At 43.8% G+C, this 14864-nt stretch overlaps 1 protein-coding gene across 1 annotated transcript in view; it reads left to right on the forward strand.

Moving 5' to 3' along the window:
- The first annotated feature begins 1818 nt into the window (after nucleotides 1-1818).
- CDH20 (cadherin 20) overlaps nucleotides 1819-14864 on the forward strand; it is a 117685-nt gene continuing 104639 nt past the window's right edge. The window contains exon 1 of the mRNA XM_037380741.1: nucleotides 1819-2021. The gene's annotated coding sequence lies outside the window, so the exon portion shown is untranslated. The remainder of the gene's footprint in view (nucleotides 2022-14864) is intronic.

Consider the following 14864-nt stretch of genomic DNA (forward strand, 5'->3'; position numbering starts at 1 on the left):
CTTTTAAATTATAATGATATGTATTCTGAGTATACTATATTGAAGCAGAAAAATAGAGACCACAAGAAAGAAGTATTGGGAATAAAATTCCAGTCTAGAAAAAAATACACACAGATTCAGTAACCAGCTCATTCATTTCTAGTAAGAGGTCATTGCTTTTGTAATCAGACTCCCAGCAGTAATGCTGTACTGATAACTTTCCAGGATGTTATTACAAGTATTCTGTCCTAATATTGTGGAAAAGTGGTACTGAGGTGTGTGTTTTGCCTTATCATTACCAGAAATGCGCTGAGTCTCTGACGCTGACCAGCAATGCTGATGAGAGCCATTTCTGCCTCCTTGGACTGTTATGCTTAAAAATGTTCAATCAGCCTGAGAAGCCCAAAGACAAACATGCAATAGAGGAAACTGGGAGACCATCATATTGCTTCCCAACACATCAAAGTATTCATTTATCATAGCTGCAATTCATCATTTGATTTGGGCACTTTGCCAGCATACAAACCTCCAACATCTTCTCTCCAGAGATTTGACTGCTCTTTTTCTTTTGTAATGCTGAAATGACTGCGTTACGATCAATATGAAAAATGCGGGCCCAGAAAACTAGCCAGTGTGACCTTAGTTCTGCAAATAATCATTAGTGCAAATCTGGAGAGAAAAAGACCCAAGTCTTGACTGTATAATCTGAATCTTCATCTCAAGATCTAATTGTTGAGGGACTGGCAGTGTCCCAAGGAATTGATAATGAGATTTAGAGTCTCCTACTGCCAGTAGGCTTGGCCACAGACTGCTGGGGCACAGCTCTGCTCTGAGTTTAGTGGAGCTGCTTGAGATTTACCAATTTAACTGAGACGGGGAATGGGCTCTGCGCTGGCACCGAAAAGAAGTTATTACTACAGGGAGCTATTACAGAGGTAATAACCTTCTCACACCCCAGTGGACAAGTTTCCCTATGTCTTTCACATGTACATGCCATCAAAGTTGGTACAAGTTTGCTACCTTGCCACACTGTGCAGAAAGATGAAGGCTGGCACAGGGACGGTGTAAGAAATATCTGCCCTCCTCGTTACTTCATGTCAAGATTGAGGCAAATTGGTAGGCAGACAGGGTGCCTTGTCCTGCTGCTGTCTTTGCTGCTGTTCTGTGGGTAGGGAGTATTTCAGCAAGTCTGGCAGCTTTTATGAACACTAAAATGATCTTTAACTGTGGACGTAAAACCCCTTTATTATTTGGTTGTTTTTCCAAAGTCTTACACAAACCCTCCAGGAAACTGCACTGTTCACCCTCGTAAAAGTGGCTCTGACATGAGTTTCAGGATGTTTATTAACTAAAATTGAGCCCTCTGAAGAAATTCAGCTTTCATCTCCGCACCCTTTTTGTTAAACAAACCAACGCTTCGTCTCTCCGGTATTGCTTCTGGTCCGCCTCGGCAGCCCATTTTCCCGCAGCCCGTGCGGTGCGTGTTGCAATCCTCCCGAGATGTGACAAGCCCTGTGGCAAGGAGGGAGGGACACGGGGCTGCTTCCCCCACCGCCGCGGAGCTGCGCGGGGCCCGGGGGCAGCAGCTGGGGGGGTTCCCCGGGAAGGAGGGCGGAAGGGGGGCGCGGGGGGGCGGCGGAGGAGGGCGCAGCTCCCCGGCACCAATCGCCTCCCGCAGGTCCCCGCGGTACCGTTAGACCCGCCGCGATATTCGCGGAGCCAGGGGCAGCGGCGGCCGCTTCCAGCGGGGGCAGCTCCGGGCAGCGGGGCGGCCGTGAGCCTCCCTCCTCCTTCTCCTCCTCCTCCTCCTCCTCCTCCGCCCGCCGCGAGCCCCGCGCGCAGCCCGCCGCGCAGCGCCGCGCAGCCCCCGCGCCCAGCCGCCCTCCGCACCCGAGCCAGGAGCGGGCGCAGCGCTGCGCGCAGGCGGCCGGCGCGACCCCTGCGGGAGGCGCGGCGGGGCGCGGCGGTGTGAGGGGCGCAGCCGGCGGCGGAGGGAAGTCCCAGCGCCCGGGAGGCAGCCGGGAGCTCCTGCACACGGCAAGGTAACGCGTCCTGCCCTTCGGGGACTTCGGCTGCTGCTTTTTCCCTTTCCCCCCTCTTTTTTCCCCCCTTTTTCTTTTCTCCTGTCTTTTTGGTTTCGCTTCTTTTATTTCTTTCTTCTTTTTCCCCTTCTCTTTTTTCTTAGGCTTTTTTCCTTCTTCTTTTTCTTCTTTTTTTTTTTTTTTTCTTAGGGTTTGTTGTGGGTTTTTTTGGTCTTTTTTTCCCGATTTGTTCCTTTCCCCCAACCCAGCCCCCGCCCGCTCCCTTCCTTCTTTCCCCGGCTCCCTAGCTGCCCAGCCGCAATCAGAGGGTGAGGAGGAGGCGGAGAGGGTCGGAGCAATCCCACACCGGGTCGCTCTGGAGTTTGCCTGGGACAGTCCTGCCCCGCTGCAGGTGCACTCCCGCGGCGGGCCGAGCCGAGCCGAGCCAGGCCGGGCGGGGGGTGTCCCCACCGGGACCCCGGGAGCAGGGCGGAGCGGGGGCGGCGGGAGCTGCCCGGCGCACGGAGCGGCTCCCTCCAACTTTCCCGGGGCGGAGGCGGCGGGGAGCCGGTAGCCGCCGCGGGGGCTCTCGGCAGAAAGCGGAACACCTACAGAGAAAGGTGTGCGGGGGCCGGGGGGTGCTGCACAGCGGAGCTGGAAACTACCCCCCTCGCCCCGCCGGGGCTCCCGAGGCGGAACACACACCCCCTGCCCCGGCGCCGGGGGCGTCCGGGGACTGCGGGGCTCGGCGGGCGCTGCGGGAGCGGCGCGGAGGGGGTGCGAGGGGAACACAAATGGTAAAAGATACGGAAGGAAGAGACCCAGTGGCTGGGACATAAATCAGGCAGAATATATGGGGAGTTGATGAGAATAGGTCTTTTCACCCTTAAAAAAAAAATAGCCACTTTGGAAGAGAAAAAGGAGACTGATTATTGGCATCCAGCTCTGAAACCCAGGCAGCTGATGCTGAGGGGTGCCAAAGGGAGCAGTTCTTCTTGGTTTAAAAACAGCAAGACAGTCTCTGCCAAAGATTGCTGTAAACACTGAATAAAGATTTCATTGTGGCTTGGTGTGACTGGAATAATTAGACAGTTAATTGTTCATTCTGATCTTAAAGTGCAGTAATCAGTAGTGCACGGTAGAAAAAATACGGGGAAAAGGAAAGAAAAATAGCCATAGGAAAATGATAGGGAAATGTATCACTTTTTCCTCTTCTGCAGGTTTTCTTTTTTTTTTTTTTTTTTTTTTTCCTTGTGAGAATGAGAGCACGTGGGTCCCGGTCTATTTAGCTAGAGAACACCTTTGTAAAGCTAGGGTGTAATTGTGCTTTTGCTGCCACTGTGTCAACATCATTTCGGGCTGGACAAAATCAAATTATGAGACTTAAAGAAATCCTATTTTATGGAAATGAAATCTGAAGATGGCTGGAGAATGAACATCTTAACTAGATTGACTAATACCAATTAATGCATTTTACTTATGTGTGCACTTTATTGCCAACTCAGCAGGGATGAAAGCTAATGGTGCCAGCTTTTGTGCTGCTCTAAGACATTTTTCAGGCAGGCACACAAGGTTTTAATGGTAAACTGTGGAGTTTGTAACACTGTGATTGTGTCCCCGTTCAACTCGAGTTCCTTGCAGCGGTGACTCTTTCATGGCAATCTAATGAAATGATCTCTTGTTACACTGTGTTAGCTATTCCCTGTGACACAGCAGGAAAATACAACCTGCGTGTGTCTGTACCGGAGGTGGTTATAAGTTGTCAAGCAAGACGCACTTAGAAGCAACAGAATATGACTTACTGATACTAACTGAAAGATGGCACCATAGGCAAAAAATGTTTTTCTTTCCTGTGTAGCGTGTTATTTCCATATATATACATTTGTGATAAGGAAGCATAAGAGTGGATTAATTATCAGACAGGGCGGAAGGATGTTATGTTTAAAACAAAGAAAACTTAACAGAACAGTCCCTCGTCATTTGAGCAAAGTAAAAGAATTACTTGAAGTCTAATTGTAAAAGAAACAGACTCATCCTTCATATAACTTATTTGACTTTAGAGTAGTTATATGAAAGATGCATTTGGCATGGAGACATCCACACAGCCTGCCCACCTATCATAAATAAATAAATAAATGTGTTGGAATTGGGCAAGGTTTAAAAAGTAATTTAGTTAAGTATAATTTTCTGTCCCTGCACATGCAGAAAGCCAGGAGTTAGCCATTATAGAAAAAAACCCACCCAAAAAGAGAGCTTTAATTCAACTCTGAAAAGTTAAGTGATTTGTTGTATTTTGCTGAAGCTGTGTTTGTTGAGGGTTTTGACCTGCACTTTGTGAGATTTTTGTGGAAAGTCACATGGAAAACGTGAGGCGTATTGTCTAACAGTATAAAACCAATATAAAACACTGCAGTCTTCACCCAGGTCACAGTGATTAGAAGAGTAAGGACAGAATGGTTACTCCAGAATTTTGTCCAAAGTGGTGGTAAAAAAAGCTCACACCAACTGGGTCTGTAAGGGCCGATGTTCAGATCTGCTTTACGAGCATTTTTATTAAGCTGTTGAATGTGCTCTGGCCTACCACAGTGGTACTCAGTATTCTGTCTATGAAGAGTAGTCCTGATTCAGTTGCAAGCTGTATTGAAAGGACGTCTTCAAGGCATTTTACTTACTAGCACAGTCTAGAGGAAGATGTTGCTAACTTTATTTGCACCTATCTAGTCCAAGAAACCTGAAGATGTTCTACTCTTCTTACAGAAATCCAAAAAGTGTGATCAAGTGATCGGATAAGAGACACTGCTCAAGTTGCTGCTTGCGATGTTCTGACAGAGGATGTTTCTAAAAATCTGTATAGTGTATCCCCTACACAAATACCATGTTAAACTCTAGAATAATCTGAAGACCAGTAACAAGATTTTGAGAGGTCTGAAGGTTTTTTTCCTCCATTTTCAAATACAAAATTTACCAAGTGTCTCCTCGTTTCTCTAAAATGAAACAAAAACATGCTTTGGCCATCACAATAAGTTTGGGAAGAGGTTTTTCTTGCATTGTTATACTTGTTTAGCAAAGTACGCAGAGGATTACACACTTATATTCAAGGAAAACATTTGCAAGCAAATTGTAGTTAAATCCTGAATATTATTTTATACCTAAAAGTTGTTTGGAATGCACAGTACGTCTTCATAATAAAATTGCATTGTCACAGATATAATTGTTATTCATAACAAGTAGTCTCACAAACAGATTCCATCCCTTTAAGTACTGAGTCTCAGTCAGGCCAATTATGACTAAATTACTGCATGTTCCTGCTGTATCAACTAATTAAAGGGTAATTAATAAAATGATAATTTCATTCCATGGCAATGTCTACATCTGGTTGTCATAGTGGAGATTGTTTGACATATGGTTAAATGGTCAGATACTACATTGTGTGAATGCAACATTTGCACAGAACACCTGTCAAGCCAGAGGAATTTTAACCCTTAAGATGTAAATTTCAAGATTCTCTGTCAATGTGCTCTCAGACTGGTTTGCTCATTCCCTCCACCTAGTCTTCTTACATGTTTAAGAAAATGTAATTCTCCAAGTTAATTCAAGTAACCCTTGGCGTGGGGGAAGAGCTGGAATAGGACTTGGGATATTAGATTGGAAATGAAAAGTAAAATAGTAGTGACATGTCATTGTGGGAAATAAAACAGGTGGGTCTAAATTAAATTCTGAGAGGAGACTCCATTGGATCTTGTATTACTGAGAGCTTCCCCTTTAAGGAGTATCAGGCTGGAATTAGCATGGAGACAAAATTATCTTTTTTCCTGGATACAATTGTATGCCAGGATTAAGACTGAGGTTGTGGTCACAACAGCGTGGAAAAATCTGCATTGCAGCCTTCCCACATTGTACCTGTCATGTAGATAAAACAAAACTTAGCTCCTCAAGGGCAGTGACCATAAAATTCACACATACTAAAGAAATGAAACAACCTTTTATCGAGTCAACACATTATATGAATAAACAATCCTACATTGGGTACCTGATGTGTAAGACAATCTATGCACATACTCTGAAATATCAGTGGTTGAAATTTTCAAGGCAGCCCATATATATGGTTTTATACATAGCTTAAGGGAATATATCTTAAGTTTCAACACTGCCTTGAAAAATTTCAACCACTGCTGTTTCCAAGTATGCAGAAGACTGTATTTCTGTCCTTTAAAAGCATAAACTGTAAGTAGTGATACTTTAATGTGGGTTAAATGACACTTTCTTATCTGTACTGGGTCAAGCTGAATCCCTCATAAAACTAAGAAGAAGAAATGAAGAAACAGGAACAATGTTTTCCTTTTCTTCAGGAGAAAAAAAAAAAAAGAAAAGAAAGAAAAACCTTAAAAAGGGGAAAATAGCTAGTGCTTTCTCAGAAATCAAGCAAAATAAAAAGGATGCAGTAAACTGCAGGAAGACATGAAAATCTGTCTTTTCCCATGCAAACGATCCTCAATGAACAGTTCCCTCAGTGAATAGTCAGGGTTGCTCATCACCTCACGCGGTCAGGTGCAGAGCGTGGCCAGTGATGCTTATAAAGCGCTGTTTGTGTGTCTCTCTGAGAGCCTGGGTCCTGCTTCTTGAGAATTTCCAAGCACACGGATCCATCTCATTTTCATTCTGCTCGTGTAACTCATTAACACCTGGAAAATCTTTTATAGCATTTAACTGCATCAGATGCACTGTCCGGCACATGTTTTCTTAATAGGGCTTTCACTGTGGTATTGTCAAAGAGCCCTTATGTCACAGCTGGGAACATGAATCTGTCATGTCAGTACTGTACCTTGGTTTAGACAGTAATAGTGTATGAGTGTGTTTTATGGAGGAGCTGAACATGCCCATATACTGCATTAGCAGGGAAGAATGTGAAGCTTGTTCTCCTAAATAAAGATTCAGGCTGGTGCTAGTAGAGTACTTTGTACCATTTAAACACTGCTGCCTCTAAGGCATTGCACTTAAGGAAAGGGAAGTTTGAGGCAAGCAAGACAGTCTTAGTATTTTAGTGGTGTAATGCTGCTAGTTAATGATATGTCATCATTTACATTTCAGTGGGAAAAAACTGCCAGAGGTTTCTAATTCAGCAGAAACAACTTAACTAGAAGTTGATATGAAAGTCTTTACCCTGGGAATATTTGTTTTTAAAACAAGTTTGATTTAAATATATTTGGCAACATAAAAAGAAGGGGAAGCGAAGTAAATGTTTCCTAATTCCATATGCTTTTTGTGCCCATTAGATCACTGTAAACCCCAGTTTAAAATAGATTACTTTGTAGCTCTGTAACCAGAATGCCTTGGGTAATTAAAAAAAGGAAAGAACTGTGAAAACTGACTGCGACGCATATATAAGACCTACTTTTTTCACAGGAATTTTTAACATAGTTACATACATTTCCTCTGAAGGTTAAACACTTAAAATTCTCCAGCTACAACACTACCAAGCATGTCATGATGGTATTCCAAAAGATAAAGCCCACCTCTGGAAAATGTTTGCAGACTTGGGAAATGGTAACTGTTGTGAAGGAGTTGACTCAGGTCCTCATTTAAAGAATGAATGGAGGAAAGGTGTGTGTATTTCATGTGGTCACAGGAGGTTCCAATTTGTAAACTACTTGTTTTGCTTTGAAAAGCTTAAGTATAGTTAATATGTAAAGAAATAAATTATAGGGGTTTCTGATACTCAGGGTGAAGGTATGCCATCAAATGCATTCTGTGTGTTTAAATTGTTTGCCTCTGTTGTTTTTGTGATAGCTTTTTAAAAGCTGGAGCATGCAGGGGTTGATACCCTAAACAGTAAACAATCCAAGTTTAAGCTGGAATCAGTGAAAAACTGAAATGTTCAGATCACAGGACTGCTTTCTGAATTTCTCTCTTGATTTTCTCCTTTTTGCCATTTGTCTCGTTTCTGGTTTTTCTAACAGTGACAGCACTGAGGTGCTTTCGTGGGCCCATGCCGTTAGTTCACGTCCGTATTTTCACCAAAGAGGGAAGGAGTAAGGCTGGTTAGGGCTTCGGGGGGGGGGGGGGGGGGGGGGGGCTGCGAAGAACGTGTGGATTTGTTTCTCAGTAGGGACTTTCTGTAAATTATTTCACTTTTTTTTCTGTGTAGATACTAATGGAGCAAGCACTCACCAAACTGTGTAGGGTTTGCCCTGCTGAACCAAGTAGCACTCGACAACATAGCCAAAGAGGTGCTAATAGTTTCCAAGTTGAGAGCACACCAGGGTTGAATTCTTCTACACAATTCGTTTTAGCCTACTACAGAAGCAAATCAAAGGTCAAAAATTAGTTTATGTAATTGTGGTGGGTTGACTGGCTGGATGCCAGGTGCCCACCAAAGCCACTCTATCACCTCCGTCCTCAGCTGGAGAGGGGAGAGAAAATATAATGAAAGGCTTGTGCATCAAGGAAAGGGAGAGATGACCCAACAATTAGTGTCATGGGCAAAACAGACTTGACTTGGGAAAATTAGTTTATTACCAATGAAAATCAGAGAAGGGTAATGAGAAAATAAAAACTAAATCTTAAAATACCTTCCCCCCACCCCTCCCTTCTTCCCAGGCTCAGCTTCACTCCCAATGTTCTCTACCACCTCCCCTCCAGCAGCGCAGGGGGACAGGGAATGGGGCTGTGGTCAGTCAGTCACATGCTGTCTCTGGCACTCGTTTCTCCTTAGGGGGAGGCTCCTTACACTTTTTCCCTGCTCAAGCGTGGGGTCCCTCCCATGGGAGACAGTCATCCATGAACTACTCCCATGTGGGTCCTTCCCACAGGCTGCAGTTGTTCACAAACTGCTCTGGAGTGGGTCCTGTCCACAGGGTGCAGTCCTTCAGGAACAGGCTGCTCCAGGGTGGGTCCCCCAGGGGGTCACGAGTCCTGCCAGCAAACTGGCTCCAGCCTGGCTCCTCTCTCCATGGGCTACAGGTCCTGCCAGGAGCCTGCTGCAGCATGGGCTGCCCATGAGGTGACAGCCTCCTTCAGGCATCCACCTGCTCTGGTGTGGGGTCCTCCATGGGCTGCAGCTGGATATCTGTTCCACCATGGATCTCCACGAGCTTCAGGGGTACAGCCTGCCTCACCATGGTCTTCACCATGGTGAATCTCTGCTCTGGTACCTGGAGAACCTCCTCCCCTTCTTTCCTCGCTCACCTTGGTGTCTGCAGAATAGTTGCCCTCACATAGTCTCACTCCTCTCTGGCTGCAGTTTCTATTGTGCAGGTGGGTTTTTTTTCCCTCCTCTTAAATATGTTATCACAAGGTGCTACCACCATCACTGATGGGCTCGGCCTTGGCCAGCAGTGGGTCCATCTTGGAGCCATCTGGCATTGGCTCAACTGGACATGGGGGAAGCTTCTGGCATCTTCTCACAGAAGCCATCCCTGTAGCCGCCACCACTACCAGAACCTTGCCATGCAAACCCAATACAGTAATTAACCTTTCTACATGCCCGGGTATTGTGAGACACAGTTAAGAACCCTTGCAATATGTAACTTAGTTACAGCAAAGCAAGTTAAGGATTGAGTGAAAGGCTTAACTTTTCCCTGCTTGTGTGAGTTTATTTTAGAATTGCGATCATGATGTAACATAAATTAACATAGCAGTAGTAGATCACTAGTTGGCAAATCTCTTAAGAATAATATAGGTGCTTCACTAGGTTATTATATATGGAGTGCCTTCTGTGTGCTTAGCCTATGGATGAAATTAGTCTATTTTTTAATGTTAAGATACTTTTGAAGAGAAGTGCTTTAATAGGTGAAGTTCTGCTGACCCTCAGTGCAAATTAGGAGACTGACTTCTGGAAAGGGGAGGTTCCTAAGTGAAAAGAAGCACTTGCCTGCAAAAAAATTTTGAAGTTTTGCTGCAAGTGTCCTCCAATCCATGCATAATCTGGAGGGCATTAACCATTCAAGTACGTATTATGTATTGCTTGACCTGTGGGTATAATATATTAAGGCTTCAGAGAAAAAGTATGTTTTTAAGGAGCGGAATGAAGAAATAAGAATGAAATCAGTACACCTCATGAAGGGCATGTGAAGGGCAGACAAATGCCTCCCCAGAAAGGGAAGTCTGGGAAGAGTGTGTATCAGTGATGCATGTCTGTTTTAGTTGGACACTCAGTTTCTTTCACTGTCAGAGGAGGGCTGCCTGCGTCCACTGTCTCCTGAAAGGAACCACTGCACTTGCCTGTTTGGTTTGTGTTTCCCATATGGATTTGCTGTAGTCTTGTGTCTCCTTCAGAAAGTGATACAGAGGTGGACAGGTACCATGCAAACAATTAGGGGTGCCTGCTCCTCATGAACATCTCTCTCTAAGGCAAGGGGGAGTGAGTGCAGGCTCGTAAATTTATTCTGATAGCAAGCCTAGACATCCTTTTTTCTGGGCACCCCATGGACACCCAGGGGAGATCCTGTCAAATGACTGGTACACATCCTTTGTAATGATAAGGGGAACGTCTGGCAGGCCTATCGGAAAGGTAGAAGTCAACTGCTGACATTGTCAGACTAGCACCTGTGTCCCAGAGCCCTGCACACCTTACGTCCCTGTGACCCTCCTCGGGAGGAAGGGCCACAAGGAGCAGACGTTGCCCTGGTAGAACAAGCTCCACACTAAGCACTTGTAGCGGAGGAGGCACACAGGCACAGTGCTGTAAGGAAGAGCTGAAATCAGCCTTCAAGCAGATGACAAGAGAGGATCTGTCAAACCAGCCATCAAGAGGACAGGGAGCATGCTGAGAGAAAACGATGATAATAGCGACAAAGCCTTGCAGAGTCTGAACAGAGGAAGAAGCTGCAGGAGGGCAAGAAAACAGAGGATTTGTATAGTCAGGCAGAGAGAAAGAAATGACAAATGTCTTCATAAAATAACAGACAAAAAAGGACAGATCTGATCAGTGGCAGGTATAGAATTTGGCTCTGGCTTAGAGAGGGACTAATACAAAAAGAAGACAAATAACTGTTTCACACAGGCTTGTGAATGAGCGTGGCAGAAAGCAGAGCAGTTTGTGGTAACAGAGATTGGAATAACAGCATCTGGATCCCACAAGAGGTCTCCAGGGTGAGTACAGGGTATTGGAGGGGTTTTATAGAAAAATCAGGTTCCCAGATTTGCGTGTGGAGTTTCGGGTTGTAGCTCGTCAATATGCCAACAGAAAGGCATCTTGTCAGCAATGTGCCAGAGATATTAGGGTTACAGATGTAATGGAACCATTATATAGCAATGCTGGACTCAATCATGGCTAAACCTTTCTTGTGTAGTATAGGCTTTGGAAAGGTTAGTCCTCATTAAGGTGAGTTCAGGGGCATTGCTAAGGGTGCTGTGTTTATTTAACATGATTGTAGTTGAGGATCCGCTACTTTAGGTGGGCTAGTTGTGCTGACTTGTGCACATGGTACATCTCCATGAAGTCGAGGACCAAGGAACTGGATGTTAGATTCAAATGTATAGAAGAGATAATGGTAAAAAGAAAATTAAAAAAACAAAAAAAGAGCAGCTCAACAATGAGTTATCAGTCTGCCTGTTTTCCTTGCCTTTCCTTGGCCCATATAGTTCTCAAATGCCCTCTTGCTTGCTGTAGTGCTGCTCTGGGGCAATGGAAGGAGCTCCCATTAAGACTCGTTTGTGTTGTGATGACTGCTAAATATGTGTCTATTAGTGAGGCAATGAATGAACCATGGCTAACAGTAGAGATACCCAGTATAGCTATTAACTGCTCCATAGGATTTGCCATCTCCATTCCATTTCATTAATTTTTGTCTTTGAGAGAAGGCTCTCTATTGCATTACCTCTGTAATCCCTTACTGGGTTGTATAGGTGTTTATGCAGAATAAACATATGTAATGATGTGTGGCAGGTAGGTGTTTATTTTTTATTACAAATTCCTAGCCTTGAAAAATGCATTTTGATTAAAATCTTTTGCCACTCTAATCCTGTTTCTGATCAACTGTTCGACTACAAGGTCCTTGTTTTGTTGAAACATCAATAACTATAGTATTGAAAATAAGTTATAGTGCTCTATTTGTTTTCTTCTTCATGTGTAAATTTAGTAAAAGATCAGTAAAACACTCATAGATAACCATTTGAAATAGGTTGTTATGCTTTTTGTTCTCTTTCTTTTCCAAGATGTGAGTGCTTCAGTGTTAATACCCTTGCAGTGGGCAAAAAGTGATTGTCCCAGGAGTGCATGGCTAAGGTTTTTGAAGCTACTGTAGGATCTGGACACTGAAGTTCCCATTATTTTTAATGATCGCTGAGTATCCAGATTCCTCATGTAGTTAGTTACCTACCAAATTGTCCTCAAAGTGTTGATGGACAAAAACTGTTTTTATCCTGAGATAAATTACCTTCTTTTCTCCAGGGACTTATCAAGTTATTTATTGAAGAAGCAATTACCAAATGTCATAACATACTTGACTTACTAGCTGTGAATATCCAACCTATCAACCATTATATGCATTTAAAACTGTTTTTAAGTCCGTTGGTCTTTCTTTACCCTCTATAGGAACTCTCAAGAGGGAACTGAACCACCTAACTTCTGATTTAAAATATCATCCTATTCAGGATGATGGTTTTATTGGAAGACTCCCTGCATTGCAGGGCTCCGGGAGACCTAGAGGAAAGTCTGGTTCTTATATTAATGATTGGTGTCATCTCTGGCTAAACAGAGATCTTTGGTTCCGTATGCTCATGGCCTATTCAGACACATGTCTGAAATCATTGCTTTGATGAACTTCTATGATAATTTACTCATCAGGGTACCATTTCACAACATCAATCTGTTACTTGAAGAAAATTTACATGATGTTGTGAAGTAGAATACAAATTAGAACAATCTTTTATGCAGAGATTATTTTTTTTCTGATGTGCTTTACTGCACAGATAGAGACCACTCAAAAAGCATCCCCCTGCTGCATAACCCTACTGCCAGTAGTAACTTTGGTAATAATTATATAGTTCTCCTTTAATGCTAGCAGCCTCTGTAAGAGTAAGAAATACAGGATAATGTAATGCTGCATAATCTGAATGTTCAGCATTAGAAAAATCTCTCATCAATGAAAAAAGGTAGAAAGTGGGTTTTTCTGAAAGCTCAATACTAGATGAAAGTATTTAGAAAAGAGACAATATCAGCAAACTGCAAAGGAGGATACGTTTGAAAGTTCTGGCCATATTGACCAATAAACAATTTATGGAGAGAACACAAACAAACCATTAAAATATTTTAAGACTGTAGCTTCTGACAAGTATACTTTATTTATGACTTTGCAGTACAATCTTCTCCAGTAATGTTTACAGGAAATCAAAAAAGAGAGAAAGGGGGGAAGAGGCAGCATTCCCAATGTTTTATCCTCTTGTCCTCTGCCGGGTGTGGGGTATTCTCAACATCAGTAAGAAAACCTCAATATTCCTGTCTCAGAAAAACCTGCAACTAAAAGAATCACAGGTGTGACACATTCAATATTTAAGGAAAAGCACAGGAAAGAAGGGTGCTGCTTTATCTGAAACTTGTACAATACTGTTGCTGCAGGCACAGCCAAGTGAGGCTGATGAAAAAGGAGGCAGGGATGGGGTGGGAGAAGCATCCAGCCTTAGCACAACTTCTACCACTGTCAGGCACCCTACTGGCAAAGCCGAAGTTTCACAGTCTGATGGAACTATGTGTCTAGATAAGGGCAGTCTTTGAGTTTGGCTCTGGATCTCCTGATACAACAAGAATTTTGTTGCTTTTGTCCACACAGTGGATCTGGGTGCTTAAGGAAATACATAGTGTTTAGGTTTTTGAGACCGAAACACCAGGCAAAAATAAAACTTCTATAATAAGTTATAATTCGTGTTGTAGAGGTGCCTGCAGGTGCTAGGTATGTACAGCAAACCCCTGTGCTGTACAAACACATAGGACATAGCACTGCATCAAAGTGCTTGCAATCCAAATACCAGAGCTGAGAGATCACAGTTCTGTTTTGCCAGAGCCTAGATTTCAAAAGCATGTTTTAGAAGAAAACCAAAGCCTTTAGAAAATGCTCAGACAAAATTGCTGTAAGAGCATTCACATTTAAGAAGGAAAAGATCAAGATTTTGATTTGTGTCTCTCAGAAAGCCACAAGAGCGAGCCCTGATTTGAGAAGTCTTTCCCTAGCAAATGGTGAAGTCCATATGTTTCTGGTAAAAAACCCAGACTTGCTTTTTTTACTTGAAGGAGAACATATCTAGAAAATCAAAATGTTGCTGAACAAGTTCTGGCCAGTGGACTAAAAACAAAAGGCAGAATGAAGTTAGGACAAGCCCAGAGACCAGCGTGGGCCATCAAGGAGCAAGGTGAGGGAGAAGCCAAACACTAAGAGTCAGTCCCCTACTTCCCAGTCCAGTACCAACAATTTGCCATCCCAAGACACCAGATCCTTTCCTCTTTCCAACCTGGGACAGAGTTTCTGAGCCATGAGTTGCAAGCCCTGGGGTTCAGAGGACAGCAACGCTCTTTGCTTTTGACACCCACCAGTAACACCGAAGCACTAAGGCGTGCTGGCGTAAACCCTGCTGTAACAGGCATCCCTTTTGACATCTTCACATCTTGGGATGAGGCTGTCGCACCACCCCATAGCCAAGGAGGGCTCCCTGTCTGGGCACCACTTCCTAGATCAGCACTACTTCTAGCCCACTGCTGCAGAAACACTAGTGTGAAAGACCTGGAGTAGAAATTAACACCTCAGGAGAGCCTTAGCAATATCTTTCTGCTTTAAAAGATACTCTGACAGTGTTGGTTAGCTAGACGAGTGTGCCTCTAACAAGCCTATTGCACTTGATAAATGCTTCTGTATTATTATCCTAATTTTGCTG

This window comes from Falco rusticolus, chromosome 3, assembly GCF_015220075.1.
Source record: "Falco rusticolus isolate bFalRus1 chromosome 3, bFalRus1.pri, whole genome shotgun sequence".
NCBI classification, from domain to species: domain Eukaryota; kingdom Metazoa; phylum Chordata; class Aves; order Falconiformes; family Falconidae; genus Falco; species Falco rusticolus.